The sequence below is a fragment of the Vulpes lagopus genome, chromosome 1, assembly GCF_018345385.1.
Source record: "Vulpes lagopus strain Blue_001 chromosome 1, ASM1834538v1, whole genome shotgun sequence".
In the NCBI taxonomy this organism is placed as follows: Eukaryota; Metazoa; Chordata; class Mammalia; order Carnivora; family Canidae; genus Vulpes; species Vulpes lagopus.
In genome coordinates, this window is record NC_054824.1 from 105030946 (window position 1) to 105046795 (window position 15850).

Sequence of the window (15850 nt, forward strand, 5' to 3'; positions counted from 1 at the left end):
TTGCAAAAGCCTGCCAATGGAACGGAGACTACTGGAGAACGATAAGGAAAACAACTCCGTGTGTGACAAGTAGGAGACGTGTAGGAAACGTACAAGGCGTGAGAATACATGTTTTGGTGAGGGAAAAGAAAATAATTCTGTCCTGAAATAATGAGCCTGGCTTTTTTTTTTCTTTATTAAGATTTTATTTACTTGGGATCCCTGGGTGGCGCAGCGGTTTGGCACCTGCCTTTGGCCCAGGGCGCGATCCTGGAGACCCGGGATCGAATCCCACGTCGGGCTCCCGGTGCATGGAGCCTGCTTCTCCCTCTGCCTGTGTCTCTGGCTCTGTCTCTCCTTCTATCTCTCAAGAATAAATAAATAAAATCTTAAAAAAAAAAGATTTTATTTACTTAATAGGGAGGGAGGGAGGGAGGGAGGAGGGAGGGAGGCAGAGAGAGGGAAAAGAAGGCTCCATGCAAGGAGCCGGGTATGGGACCGGATCCCAGGAGTCCGGGATCACGTCCTGAGCCAAAGCCAGATGCTCAAATGACGACCAGCCACCAGGCATCCCAGAGCCTGCTTCTTTAGACAAAGAACACTTAAGGCTGAATCTGAACAAAAAAGACCATTGTAGAAGGGGTTTCTGAAGGAAACAACTAGGGAATTTCTTTAAAGTTTTTATTTATGTATTCGTGAGAGACTCACAGAGAGAGACACAGAGACAGAGACAGAGGTGCAGAGACACGGGAGGAGAGAGAAGTGGGATCCACGCAGGGAGCCCACTGTGGGACTGGATCCCTGGCCCCCCCGGGATCACACCATGAGCCAAAGACAGAGGCTCAACCACTGAAACAGCCAGGCGTCCTGGAAGCAGATTTTTTTGAAAAGGAATTGTATGCATGCTCAGGAAAGACTGAGATTGGGAGAAGTGAGCTTTACTAGTACACTGGTATAGCATTAAGACTCGGCTCTTGTCTCTGTTAAAATGAAGAGATTTCCTTGCGTTGGTAGTCTAATCACGGCAACGGATTGTGAACAGAGAAGAAAAAAATATGTTATTATTTTCCCTCTCCAGACCAGCCAGGTTTTTATATTCCTTTTTATCCACGAATTACCTCCGTGAGAGAGTGAAAACTTCTCAATATTAAAGGAGCTACATTTTGGGGACAACTCTATAAGCTCCTGTGGAATCTCCTAGGGCCACCCTGGCGAAACAGATACTGATGTTGTTTTCAGTTTTGTAATGACCCATGATCCTTTATAGGCCTGGGCCTTGAAAGCTTCTGAGATGTTGGTTGGTTGGTTGGTTGGATGGATGGATGGATGGATGGATGGATGGATGGATGGATGGATTGTGTATCTGGCTGGCCGGCTGGCTGCTCAGCTGTTTGCTGGTTCCTTCATCCGTTCATTCATGGATTTTCAGCGGATCCCAGAAAAGTCTAGCCCTAAGTTGAGTCTCTTGACTAACATAGGTCGTTTACCTGCTATGTGAAGGCACGTGAGAAGCAGCGTCAGACAAAGAATCATAAGCCCTCTTAGATTATATTCGTTGTGTGAATGCTGTGGGTGTTCCAAAAGCGACATAAAGTCGTAAAGTGGTAACGTGCCCTGGTACATTGTTAAAATGCTGTGTGTGACAAATCATAATCCGGTTTTCTTCTCGACTGCACTCTAGCCAACTCTCCTCGGGTCTGTAACCACATCCACCGGTGACCGCCATGTCATGTACAGGTGTTCTGATGCTCTTGCAAAAACAAACAAACAACACACACACACACACACACACACACACACAGATACATTTATTTATTTATTTATTTATTTATTTATTTATTTATTTATTTATTTTTCCCAGATTCCAGAAGAACCACGCAAAGGACTTTTGACACATCTCAGTTTCTGGTCACCCCGAGATCATCGAACAACAGTATGAATTGCCAGAACTAGTGAAATAGCTGCATTTGCCCAGAACAAAACCAGGGATGCCTGGGTGGCTCAGCGGTGGAGCCCTCTGCCTTGGGCTTAGGGCGTGACCCCGGAGTCCCCGGATGGAGTCCCGCATCAGGCTCCCCGCATGGAGCCTGTTTCTCTCTCTCTCTCTCTCTCTCTCTCTCTCTCTCATACATGAATAAAATCTTAAAAAAACAGAACTAAAAGGAACAACATGGAACTGAAAAGAGCGAAAGACAATGATGACTGGTTTCTTTGTTTTTGTTTTTTAAAGATTTTATTTAGTTATTCATGAGAGACACAATGAGAGAGAGAGAGGCAGAGACACAGGCAGAGGGAGAAGCAGGCTCTGCAGGGAGAGACCCATGCGGGACTCCAGGATCACACCCTGAGCCAAAGGCAGCCGCTCCCACCACTGAACCACCCAGGCATCCTGATGACCCTTTTTAAAGGACTCTTGTTCAAATCACTGCTGATCCCCTCATGTTTGCTCTTCCAGTTTGAAGGAAACTTTGTAGAGATATCTATACCTTAGAGAAATTTTAGGAACGTGTGAGATTGTAAACAAATTAAAATCCTTATCCTTGGGCAGCCCGGGTGGCTCAGCGGTTTAGCGCTGCCTTCAGCCCAGGCCGTGATCCTGGAGACCCTGCATGGAGCCTGCTTCTCCCTCTGCCTGTGTCTCTGCCTCTCTCTCTCTCTCTCTCTCAATCTCTCTCTCAATCTCTCTCTCTCTATCTCTCTGTGTGTTTGTATCTCTCATGAATAAATACATAAAATCTAAAGAAAAAAAAATCTTTAAAATCTTTATCTTTTCTCCCTACCTGTGACCCGTCAGTGTTCAGAAACTCTCAGTGAGTTATCTCTTTTCTTTTCTTTTCTTTTCTTTTCTTTTCTTTTCTTTTCTTTTCTTTTCTTTTCTTTCTCTCTCTTTTTCTAATGAGTTATCTTTCTTTTATGGCAATTGCCAATCATCTGCGTGAGGTCTGTTCTGTGGGAATACGTTCTCATTGTAACCGGCCACTGTTGGAAGAATCCCTTGTATCACCAAGGCCTGCCTTCCTTGAGTGCAATGGCATCTGTTTTTCTTTTCTCTTCTCTTCCTCCGCCGCCCCCCCGCCCCCCCCCAGGTTTATTTTTCTGAGTGATCTCTACTCCCAACGTAGGGCTCGCACTCACGACCTGGAGGTCAAGAGTCGTGCTCTCTACTGACCGAGCGGGCCACGGGCCCCTGGAATCGCATCCTAAGACTCAGATAGGATCAGACAGCCTGGAGACACTCAGATCCACTTCTCGGGGAGCCAGCCGAGCCCCTCGGAAACCCTGAGCCTGATACCTTCCTTCCAGAGGTCGCCAAGGCCTCACTGGGCGAGTCAAGAGTGCCACCTCCTGGCGGACGAAACCGAGAGTCAGCTGCTTAACCTCAGCGAGCCTCCCAGGTTGCCCCTACAAGGTGCTTGGAAATGCTGAGGTTCTTGCCTCTTGCCTTGCTTTTGCAGGGATGATGACAGTGACCACGTCTGTCTACCTGGTGAGGAAGAGGAAACAATTCCAGGTTGCTGAACCCTGGTTTTCCACACTGCAGACGACAGGATATCACCCCCTCTCCCTCTTTCAACCTGACCCAGGAATTCCCTTACGCTGAGCCAAGGACAGGGTGGGGTGGTGGTGGGGGGGTCTTGTTGTTGTTGTTGTTGTTTGTTTTGTTTTGTTTTGTTTTCCCAGTTGTGGTAAAAAGAAAAATAGACATCACCTACAATGGAATGTTGTAGTCGTTTCTTTCTTTCTGTCTTTTTTTTTAATATTTTATTTATTTATTCATGATAGACACAGAGACAGAGACACAGGCAGAGGGAGAAGCAGACTCTATGCAGGGAGCCTGACGTGGGACTGGATCCTGGGTCTCCAGGATCAGGCCTTGGGCTGAAGGCAGACGCTAAACCGCTGAGCCACCTGGGGATCCCTGGACGCTCAACCGCTGAGCCACCCAGGCGCCCCATTCGTACTTCAGTTATTGAGAGTTCGTTCCTTCATTTTTCATCATCTCTAGACCCAACGTAGGGCTCGAACTCACAAGCCTGACTGCAATCAAAAGTTGAGCGCTCTTCCGACTGAGTGGGCCTGCGGGGGTGGGAGTGGGGGGTGGTGGGCCAACCTCGCCCCGTATCATGGGAGGCGATGGGACTTTGCACCCAAACCTGTCCATGGTCTATGGAGAAGAGAGGACATCGTGGACGACCACGCCCAGGATCCCTGCAGAGGAAGGGGCGTTGTGGTCGACCCAGACCTGGGTCCTGGGAGAGGTCGGGATGTCACAGTCAACCCCGACCAGGGTTCCATGGGGGGACGGGATGTCATGTCCGACCCTAACCACATACATACCCAGGCTGGGACAGGATGTCATGGCCATCCCTGACCGGGGTCCCCGGAGAGGAGGGGATGTTGCAGCCGACCGCAACCGGGGACCCAGGAGGGTCCATGACGTCACAGCTGACCCCGACCAGAGTCCTGGGAGGCGAGTTATGCGCGTTCAACCTCGACCAAGGACCAGGGAGGGGATGCAGCATCGCGGCAGACCCTGCACGTGGTCCCCAAAGAGGAGGGAACATCACAGCCAACCCCCGCCCTGGGTCCCCAAAGAGGAGGGGACGTCATGGCCGACCCCAACCTGGATCCCAGGAAGGGACAGGGTGTCCTGTCCAATCCCACTTGGGGCCCCGGGAGAGGACATGATGTCGCAGCTGACCCCACACATGGTCCCCAGAGAGGAGGTGATGTTGTGGCCGACCCTGCTCGGGGTCCCCAGAGAGGAGGGGATGTCATGGCCAACCACGACTGGTGACCAGAGAGGGTCTGTGATGTCACAGGTCGACCCCGACCAGGGTCCTGGGAGTTGATGGTTCAGAAACTCTGGGGATCAGGGCTGGGGATCTGTGTTTTAAGTCCTCCGGGTGATTCTAGCATAGATTCAGGGGTGAGAACCGTTGGCTTGATGTAAAACTTATGGGAATGCCTTTATTCAAACATGGAAAATACTGCTAATTGGTAGGGGTGATTTTTTTTTCCTTGACTTTTATTTAAGATCCTCATTGTAATAGTGAGGGGAGGTGTGCTGGCCATAGATGAAGAATTAATACAGATTAGGGGCTGGAGATGAGGAGGTGTTTTCATGAATCTGTCCAGTGTCTTCTGACCAAGAAAGCATTACAGAAACCAGCAGGGGCGGAGGGGCAAAGACAGTGGAGAGAAACCAACTCCCAACACACCTCCAGATCAGAGTCAAATGTTCCAAAGCACAGCTGTTTAATAGGACTGAGTTTTGTCAGCCACCTGAGTTTAAATACATTTGTAACTCAAATAAGTAAGTAAGGTGGCCAACATGTCCAGGTTTGCCTGGGGCTTTCCTGGTCTTAGCACTCAAAATCCCAAGTCTCAGGAAACCGCTGTGCATGTTTTTCCCACAGAACCAATCAATTCTGCAATTCTCAATAGATACTGACTTGGTGTCCTATAATTCAATTCAGTTCTGATGCTATCTACTTAGAGATAGTGTCAGATCCACTGGTGAAGGCCAGAATCCTACAAGGCAATCCCCTCTCTCTTCACTTCAGATGCAAGTTGCAAATCTGGGTTGTCACCTGTGCTTATAACCAATCAGTTATGGATTGGATGTCCCCACATCCTCCTCCGAGGGTTTGATGAATTTGCCACAAGAACTCATAGAAATCAGACAAATGTTTACTGAGTCACCAGTTTATTATAAAAGGATATAGCTCAGGAAAATCCAGATTGGGGATGCATAGGGTGAGGTATGGGGAGAGGGCATAGAGCTTCTATGCCCTATGCCATAGAGCTTCTATGCCCTGAGTGCATCATGCTCCTCAGATTTTCCACATGTTCAATGACCCAGAAGCCCTCTGAGCCCCATCCTTTTGGGGTTTTGTTGAGGCTTCATTTTACCTAGGCACAATTGATTCAATCATTGGTAATTGGTTGTGGAACTCCATCTCCAGCCCCTCCGTCCTCCCAAGAGCAGGGGATGGGACTGAAGTTTCCAGCCCTCCAATCACAAGGTTTATTCCCCTGGCAATCAGCTTCATTCTTTGGTGAGAAAGGGCTTTCTGGAAGTATCCTCATTAACATGACAAAAGACGCCTTGATCATTATCATCACTTTGAAAATTCTAAGAGGTTTAAGGAGCTCTGTGCCAGGAATGGGGACAAAGGCCAATTGAATATTTATTATAAATCACAGTATTGTGGGGCAAATCAAGGTGATTGGTCAGTACTCACTTTAGTTGGAATTACTGAGTGAGCTTTACAATTATGAATACCTGGGCTCACCTCCAGAGTTGGTAATAGACTTGGTCTCAGGCTCAGCCAGGGCACTAGGAGAGGGAAAGTTCTTCGGGTGACCTTATGGTGGCTGGCCATGGAGAACCTCTGCAGCTGCTTGCACAGCATTTCTCCAATTCAAAAAAAATTTTAACAAAAACAAAAGTTAGTGGTTCTGATGAAGTTAGACTCCTACCATGTACCACATAAAAAAAGGACTCAAGTAGGATCAACAGTGTAAATGTAAGAGCTAAAACTATAAAAAATGTTGGAAGAAAACATAAAAAAGTCTTCATGACTTTGGAGCTGGCAATGAATTCTATTATACTACTTCAGACTTTTTTTTTTTAAGATTTATTTATTCCTGAGAGACACAGAGAGAGAGAGAGAGACAGAGAGAAAGAGGCAGAGACACAGGCAGAAGTAGAAGCAGGTTCCTCACAGAGAACCTTATGCAGGACTCAATCCCAGGACTCTGGGATCACGACCTGAGCTGAAGGCAGCTGCCCAATTGCTGAGCCACCCAGGCACCCCACTACTTCAGACTTATACTAGTTCAGACTAGTCTGTACTAGTGTACCTCAACTCAGGCTGTGGATTAGAAATACTTTGTGAACTGTATTTATTGATAATATGAATTTAAAATAATATATACACATGGTAAAATTACAAAACTAGGTATATTAAAAAAGTATGAAAAAGTAAGTGTTCCTCTCAACCTGGTTGCTAGATTTTGACCTCAGTGTCAATTTTTGTTAAAATTTCTTGTGTGGGGGGCACCTGGGTGGCTCAGCAGCTCAGCATCTGTCTTAGGCTCAGGGTGTGATCCTGGGGTCCTGGGATCGAGTCCCTCATCGGGCTCCCCACCGGGAGCCTGCTTCTCCCTCTGCCTGTGTCTCTGTGTCTCTCTCTGTGTCTCTCAGGAATAATTAAATAAATATTTTTTTAAAAAGACAACTTCTTGTGGGTAGCCTTCCCTGTTTTATGCACATGTAAGCATATGTATACATATATATTTCCCTTTCTAATGTTCTTTTTACATACCAACAGTAGCACACTAAATTTCACTTTTCACTCAACAGCATGTTTTGGAGTTCATTTTAGCATTTGTAGATCTTCCCAATATTCTTTTTTTCTTCCAAAAAGTTATTTTTATTAACATATATTATCTATATAAATTTTCCTTTTTCTTTTTAGAATATTTTTGTGCTTTTCTTTTTGCCCAATATACTTTTTAATGACTGCATTGTGATCATCTGTAGTTGTATACTTGTAATATATATATATAACTTATTTATATTAAATCGTTAGTTACAACTATTAAAGAACATTATGTTGTTCATTACAAAGTGATAGTACATATCCTCTATGTATGTCTTTGAGTATATGATGTATCTGTGGGATGCAAGAATTGCTGAGAGATACACACATTTCAAAATTGTAAGAAATGATATAAAGATTCCCTCTAAAATGCAGTACCAATTTACATTCTTGGGAAACTTTAAAAACCGTGAAGTTTCATATTACTCTTTACTTTAACTCATGAGAATCTGTGTTTGGGGCCCAGACTTTTTATTTTCTTTCTTTGGTAATTATGATACAAGAAGGCTCTAGGATGTGATGAGAACCATAGGACAAACCATCTGGATGCTCCTACTGCATTTCCTCCTGCTCTTTATCTTTTGATGGGACTATCCCATCTCCTCACCAAGGGGACAGGTTCCAAAAGGACACGCCTCAAAGATGTTGCTTCTCTATGTTGCTACCCTGGTACTGTGCTTTGTATGACACTGATCATCTATGACAAGGCTTAGAAGAGTGGTTGCAGCTCATATGATAATTCTGTTTTCTTTTAGTCCATGGACCAAATAGAGAAAGGAACTCTGGGCCGGTCCCTGCGATCCCCACCATCCAACCTAAGAAGAAATGGATGTCAATGATGTCTTTCTTTTCCAAGATCTGTCACAAAATATTAGAAACAGAGGTCCCTCCCCAACAGCCACTTGTAACGTGTGTTTGCCTGGTCTGCATTCGTTCCATAGCTCCACTGAGGCGCCTTCTGAAAAAAGCCTGACACTTCTTATAACACAGACAGAATGTTTCCAGGATAACAAGATGAGCTGGGAAGAATTTAGCTTGCTGCAAACTTTATATAAAAGTATAGAATGAACTGCAATGAATACTGAGAAATAATGATGAGGCTCGGTAATCACCTAAATACCTAATAGGACTGTGGTCCAGTCTGCAGCCCTGCACTGCTCAGGATGGTGGGGAGGTGGCTTTTTCTTGGATCTTGTCTGGACCTTGCATCCTCTTGGTTCTGACACCAGCACATGTTGCTGTGTCCTCTAAGGCACAGAACACTGGAGCCTTCCTGGTATCAGAGGTTCACCATGGAGGTTACCCAGCTCTTGCCCTGCAGTGAAGAGTTTAGTCCTTGATGTAGATTCCTGCATTAGCCACACAGCATCCCAAATTTGTATTATATATGCATTTTTTTCCTAATCTTAATGGCTCAGACGTATGCATTCTGGGGTGGGACATCCTTTAGGTGCCCTGAAATGTTTGTAGATGTGCTTTGCTAGTTGGGTCAACTAGAAGACTGCTTCTCAACTGCTGTTGAGAAGTTGAGGAAGATGAGTACTGAGAACTAGCCACGTTAGGGAGGCATCAACCTCACTGCAGAAGGGTCAAGAGATCATGGAGAGAGGAACTGGAGGAAACAAGTATAGACACATCTTTCAAGGTGTTTAGCTACAAAGTAGAGCAGAAAATTGGGCAAGAGCTGGAGGAGTAAGAAAGGTTGGGGAAATGCTTTTCTTTGAGATGGAAGCAGTATAGCATTTCTTGTCCTGTGAAGGATCCCTGCTCTCAGCTCACAGCAACTGTCTAAAGCCCCCTTTCTTCTGAGCTCTAGCACACCCTTGGTGATCCTAGAACACCTGTCCCCTACTTCCCCCAACCTACCTCAACCAACTTTCCTCTAGCCCTGAATTATTTTTCTCTACGTCTTTCCTCTTCCATCTGTTTTCTTCATTATGTGGATCAAACTAATGTATTTGCAGCAAAAATTAGGTGTCTTTAGGTGGAGAAAGAAGGGCTAAGTTGAGCAGGCAACATAGAATTTTCTTTAGATGGAGGGATTGGGGTTAAAATGGGTATGACTCTGAACAGTTTCAGATCAATACTTTCTTGACTTACTCCCCTGGTCTCTTGGAAACAAGTTCCAGAAGCATGAGTCTCTGAAGAATGTGTTTTCCATCCTGACAGAAAGAGTCCGGGACCCCAATGATAAAAAGTGTCATATGGCAATGAGAGGCCTGAGCAACATGGTCTGTGAGACCCCTGACAAAGTAGGAGGGGAAGGTGTCACTTGGCCTGCCCTCATGGCCTGGCATCTCCAGGGCTGAAAGATGGCGCCTCATGTACTGGTTATCTGTCGCTGTGTGAAAGATCACCACAGACCCAGCACTCATCCTCTAGCATTTTCCTTAGGTCAAAAGCTTAGGTATGGCTTAGCTGGGTCCTCTGCTCAGGATCTCACAAGGCTACAATCAAGGTGTGGGTCAGACTGCATTCCTTTCTGAAGCCTGGGCTCCTCTTCCAAGCTTATGTGGCCATTGAAAGAATGCGGCCCCTCCCAGTTGTAAGACTGAGGTCCCTGCTTTCTTGCTGGCTGGCCACCTAAGCTCCTTGCAGCTGTACTCTCATAGCATGTGATCTTACTTCTTCAAGGCCAGCAGGAGAGCCTCTACCACTCGTGCCTACTAAGATGGACTCATATAATGTAATGTAACTATGGGAATGGTGTCTCATCACAGTTGTCATATACTGTAGGCTAGAAGCAAGTCACTGGTTCCTTCCACATTCAAGGGAAGGATATTGTAAAAGGCATGACTCATTTGGGGTTGAGGGTCATCATACCTCAATACTATCAGTGTTGGGAAACAGAGCTGCAGATGCAATTAATGCACACCTGGACATCACCCTCTGGAGTGAATTTCATTTATTTTTTAATAGTTTGTACCCATTTAGTAAAAGATGTTTTCCCCACCTCTGCTTTTAGCATCTGTCAACTTCAGTGACCATTTCATCTCATCCCCTATAAAAGTACCACTATGCCCTAGATGCCTAGATCATCCAGCCCACCACACTCCTTGATGTGCCCTTCCTGGCCTCATGTGCTCTTGGGCCAAGTTCTCCAGATTGCTCTTTCTGTTCTTTTTTTCAAGACTGAGCTGGCTCTTGGGTCAGGTTAATGGAAATACTTGTATTTCAATGAGAGCTGTTACAGCAATTCCTGAGGAAAGCCACACTCTCAGTCCAAGTCCTAGGTTATTGAAAGATTAGAAGTAGGATTGCTTTTAACTCACAGAGAGCAATTTCTGGATTACTCATGCTTTTCAAACCTTGTTCACAGGTGTGAAAGTATAAGAAAATTGTCCCAGACCTGCTGGTACATGGACTATATGGCCCTGTGAATGCTGAAGTCATCCACAAGACTCTGACCATCATCTTGGGCAAGATCCAGGGGAAAAGTTTGGGCTCTTTCTTTGTAGACATCACTCTTTAGACTAGGACTTTATTAGATGATGTGAGAGAATTCAGAAGAATCTGGGTCATTAAAGTGGAAGTGGGATTTGCAATGTGATCCTAGGGTGGTGTGTTGCTCAGAGAACATGGTCTGTATTATTAACTTATTTACTAAGAGATCATTGAGAGGCAAGTATTATACTGGAGGTTATGGAAGACATATAAAGAAGGATTTTTTGTTGTTATAGAGAAGTGAATATATGTACCCCAATGATGAAGATGGTGATGGATATGATGGTGAAGATGATGATAACAGTGCCAATGTATATTCAATGCTCTGTTATGAATGTGATGATAACACTAGTTAGCATTTAGCAACCAGTACTGTGTGCCAGGTACGGTGCTAGGCAGCTTTCCTAGATTATCTCATAGAATCTTCTCAATAACCCTGTGAGGTGGGCACTATTCATCTTCACTTTATAAATGAGAAAACCAAGGCACAGAGAGGTTAGGTGACTTGTCCAAGATCAAAGAGCCAGTAAATGGATATGAACCAGGTCTTCTGACTACAGGACCTGCCCTCTTCACTGCCAGGTGACATGGCAAGCTGAGCAGAAGTGCACTGATACATTGTTTACTCTGAAACTATGGGGACTCTGGGATCCATTCCTTTCAAGCTAACCAGCTAGCCTGCTGCAGTTACACACATGCCACATGCACACATGCCCTCTAACAGGGAGATGATACATGTGGAACAGGAAATGGACCTCTTATTTACTCACAAAGCACCTTGTGTGAGTTCCTCACACCTAATTCCCCAGATGGAGCTGCACCACACAAGAGGAAGAAATTATGGAACTTGGTGTTTCTATAGGAGCTTCTGGCCCATTTGCCTCTCTTCCCACTTGGAGAGACAGGAAGAACTTTGCTCTGGAATGCAAACCTGTCATCTCTGCGGGTAGTGGGGAGAGGAAGGTCTCTCTCTACTCTACCTCCCTGGAATGGAAACAGATATCTCCAAGATGTCTAAATCTCTCTGCAGGTGCCATCTTAGTTTCCAGAACTGGCTTGCAATGTAATCACTTTTTAATACCCAGATGACTATAGTTTTTGATCAGGAAGCCCTGGTTGTATAGTAACCTGGCAATACTCATGAAGAGTTGTTTCCTGACAGTTTATCTCTATTATTGCACTTTTGACCACCTGTCTTATGCTGTTGCTCACTTGTGCTGGGTTTGGATGATTGTCAGGTCCCTAGCAGGCTAGGGTCTTGTACGTCTTATTGCATTAGGGTAGTATTGGATTGAATTATACAGGAATGTCTGGGTGGCTCAGTTGTTGAGCATCTGCCTTCAGCTCAAGGCATGATCCTGGGGTTCTGGGATCGAGTCCCACATCAGGCTCCCTGCAGGGAGCCTGCTTCTCCCTCTGCCTATGTCTCTCTCTCTCTCTCTCTGTCTCTCTCTCTCTGTCTCTCATGGGTAAATAAATAAAATCTCTTTAAAAAAAGAATTTTAAACACATGCACGCATGTGCATGCACAGATGCAGACACGCATAGGTAAACAGCAAAGAAAGTGAAACACTAAAGTAATTTGTGAAAGTGCCCTATGGGCTAAAAAAATATTTTTAAATACTTCACGAGGAGTGCCTGGATGGTTCAGTTGGTTAAGCATCTGCTGTTGCCTCAAGTTGTGATCCCAAGGTTCTGGGATTGGGTCCTGTGTCTGGCTGTTTGCTCAGCTGGGAATCTGCTTCTCCCTCTCCTTCTGCTTCTTCCCCACTAGCGCGCTCTCTCTCTCTCTCTCTCAAATGAGTAAAATCTTAAAAAAAAAAAAAAGAAAATAAATACTTTGCAAAATGATGAGTGTCTGGGACCCCCCTCTCCATTCTAGTTGCTCCTCACCCCTGAAGAGGCCCAGCTCAGCTTGGTTCTCTTTGGTTTGCCTGGAGCTTTCATGGGACCAAGAAACATTGATATAAAATCCCTTCACCAATGGTCAGGAGACTAGGTACTACCCTGGTTCCTTGTCACCTGACAGTGTAACTCTGAGCAAGTCACTGAAATGCCCTGAGCCTTGGTCTCCTTATCAGGAAAGGGAGATACTCAGACTAGACCACTCACAGTGGAAAACTAGAAAGGACTGAACCCAGTGACACACGATCAGGGACAAACCAGCCAATGGTACTAAAAGCAGGGAGGGTTGGCAGGGTGTCAGGGAAGAAACACAATTGTTTTTTCTGCTGCAGGAGGGAGAAAGACCACAGGTGTGGAGAGGTGTCCTTCCAGAAACACTGGGAATGATCAACAGGAGATGGATCAAATGAATTACAATGCAGCCACCCCAAGTTCCTTTAGGTATCAACATGAAAAGAGCTCCCAGATAGATGGTTGGGTGAATAATCAAGGTACGTAACAGGGGCATGGTGTGCTTCCACTGAGTGAAAATGTGAGAAGGGACTATGTAATACACATTTTATTCTTTTTCTTCTTAGTTTTTTGGAGGGATGCACACACAATTTATAACTTTGTTCATTCATGGGAGAGAAATTTAATGGCAGGCAGAAAGGGATAGAAGGAGATTTACTTTTGTAAATAAAATGATTTGGTTATTTTGAATTTTGAACCATACAAATATGTTCTACCTCCAAAACACTGAATAATAAAGAACAGAGCTGGGAAGCCGGGATTATTAGCACAGTGATCCCCAGTCTGATTGTCTTGTCTGCTGGGGATGACATTCATTGAAGACCCAGCCTGCCTCCTCTCTGGTCCCCACCTCAGTCAGCTAAGAGCTTTAGACTGAATCTGACCCATCTCCTACCAAGTAACAAAGAACGATGGATGGCGGTAATGCATCTGGTGCAGTGGCCTTTTGGTAATGACCTGGGTTCTGTCCTTTTGTTCACCGGGATTTCCTGTGGTTTACAGGAGAATAACCACCTGAGATATTCAGCCTTTGTCTTGTTCGGGCAATTGGCGGCCTTTGCCAGGTGGAAATGGAAGAAATTCTTCACCAGTCAGGTTAAGCAGACTCAAGATTCCCTCCTGATACATCTACAGGACAGAGAACCCCAGGTTGCCAAGGTAAGTTTGTGACTCTCACCCAGTGTGGGAGAGCTCAGTGCCATTCCTAAAGTGAGCTGTGGTGCTGCCCTGTTGTGTTGCAGTGCTCAACCCTCTATTGCTGCCAGCTCTGCTATGGACACTCAGCAGTGTAGCCACATGAATCCTTGGAGGTGCCTGCCCAGTGTGTCATCTCTCTCTCTGCAAGCGTGCAAATTACCATTTGCTCCTGCCCCACCTGTCCCATCCAGCACCTGCCACTGGAGAGTGGGGGCCGAGAAGCATGGGGTTAAGCTGTGGGGCAGTAGCCCACATAACGAGAACATTAATTCATGCCCATTAGCTTCTGTCACTGTAGATTTCCCACTCCTGGCTTCTCAATCCTCTAGAGAGCTTTTGTCTTATTCTTAGAGGAAATATGTCCTAACGGGGTTGGATCGACGTCAGGCCTGCTTTGGAGTGGGTGAATATTTTTCAAAACCACTGCAAACAAAAAGGTTTCACCAAACCACTTGTCTTCTTTAAGTTATTGCACACAACAGAGAGAGACAGGGAGAGAAAGAGAATTTAGGAATTAAAGAATCCAGAACCCCTTTGATGGGACAATAACCAGGTAAACTCTAAAGTGATGCTCTCCCCACCAGCCCCAAGATGTGATTAGAGATGTGGTGATTTCAGAAGCAACATCCTTTAAGGTTGACATCTTCAAGCTTTCTGGAAGTTACTTTCATACCCTCAGTGACCCCCAGACCACATACTGGATGCAGTGCCCTTGCTTGGATTATAGAACTCTCTAATGCCTTTGACAGAAGGATGGAAATATTATTTTTCTCAGTCTTGCAAAACAACATTTTGAGCCTGTTCTCTGTATCTGAAAGGAAGAAAGGAAAACAGATTTCAGAGTGAAGAAGAATAAAGGAACCCTAAACTCTGCTGGCAGCTGGTGAGTAAGAGGGCAGGAGAGAATGCTCCCAGAGGTCCCTGCCCTCCTGGTGTCAACCCAGAAGGTGGCCAGCCACACAAGCAAGTTACTCCCCATAAAATGACTCAGGCCAATTATATTTCGACCGTAACTGACCCATCTTGCAATGTAAATGACAAAACGTCCAGAGGATTATGCACAAAATCTATTGGCACATCCAGGGTAGATCATTAGATCTATGCAGACCCTGATCTCCACCTCTGAGGATCTGAAGATCAATTGTCCTCACACTCTGCGTTTGACATCTACTCATTGTAGTCAAGGAGGTTTATTGAATCCTCCCCTCATGTGCACTTTTGCTGATGTCTTTCAGAGCCACTATCATCCAGAGCTCCAGCAGTTCCTCTATGCAAATAAGATTCTGTAAACACAGAGCAGCAGGGAAATTGTTCTAGTGAGAGCACCTTGCTGGGGGGCTGATATTGCCCCTCTTTTAACTCTTCGCATGCTTCTGCTTGCTTCTCATGATTGTAACAGAAAACGGGATGCTGGGAGAACAATTGATGGCAATTGCATGGAATTGTATAAGTCTATCCACAGTGAATTCTAAATTGTTTTCATGTATCTCATTTCCTCTCCAGACAAATTTGTCAGAAGTTACATGCTTTGTTTAAAACATTTAAAGTATATGTAGATTCGGGGCTTATTTCTCAACCTTTTCCTTCATAAGTTCATCTCTGTCACCTATCTTTTATTTTTTATTTTATTTTTAATTTCTGAGGCTAAGGAAAATATTACCTTAAGTTTTTTTGTAATCTGCTATTGATACTTTCAATTTGTTATTAATACCTTTTATTGGCGAGATCTATTTAAAGTTGGCCAAAGAATGTCCACAATAACCAAACTGTGGAAGGAGCCTCGGTGTCCATTGGAAGATGAATGGATAAAGAAGATGTGGTTTATATATACAATAGAATATTACTCAGCCATTAGAAATGACAAATACCCACCATTTGCTTCAACGTGGATGGAACTGGAGGGTATTATGCTGAGTGAAATA

The 15850-nt window shown here is 45.0% G+C and overlaps 1 pseudogene; it reads left to right on the forward strand.

The window, feature by feature from the left end:
* The first annotated feature begins 4588 nt into the window (after positions 1-4588).
* Positions 4589-15217, forward strand: LOC121487332 (annotated as a pseudogene).
* The last annotated feature ends 633 nt before the right edge of the window (positions 15218-15850 follow it).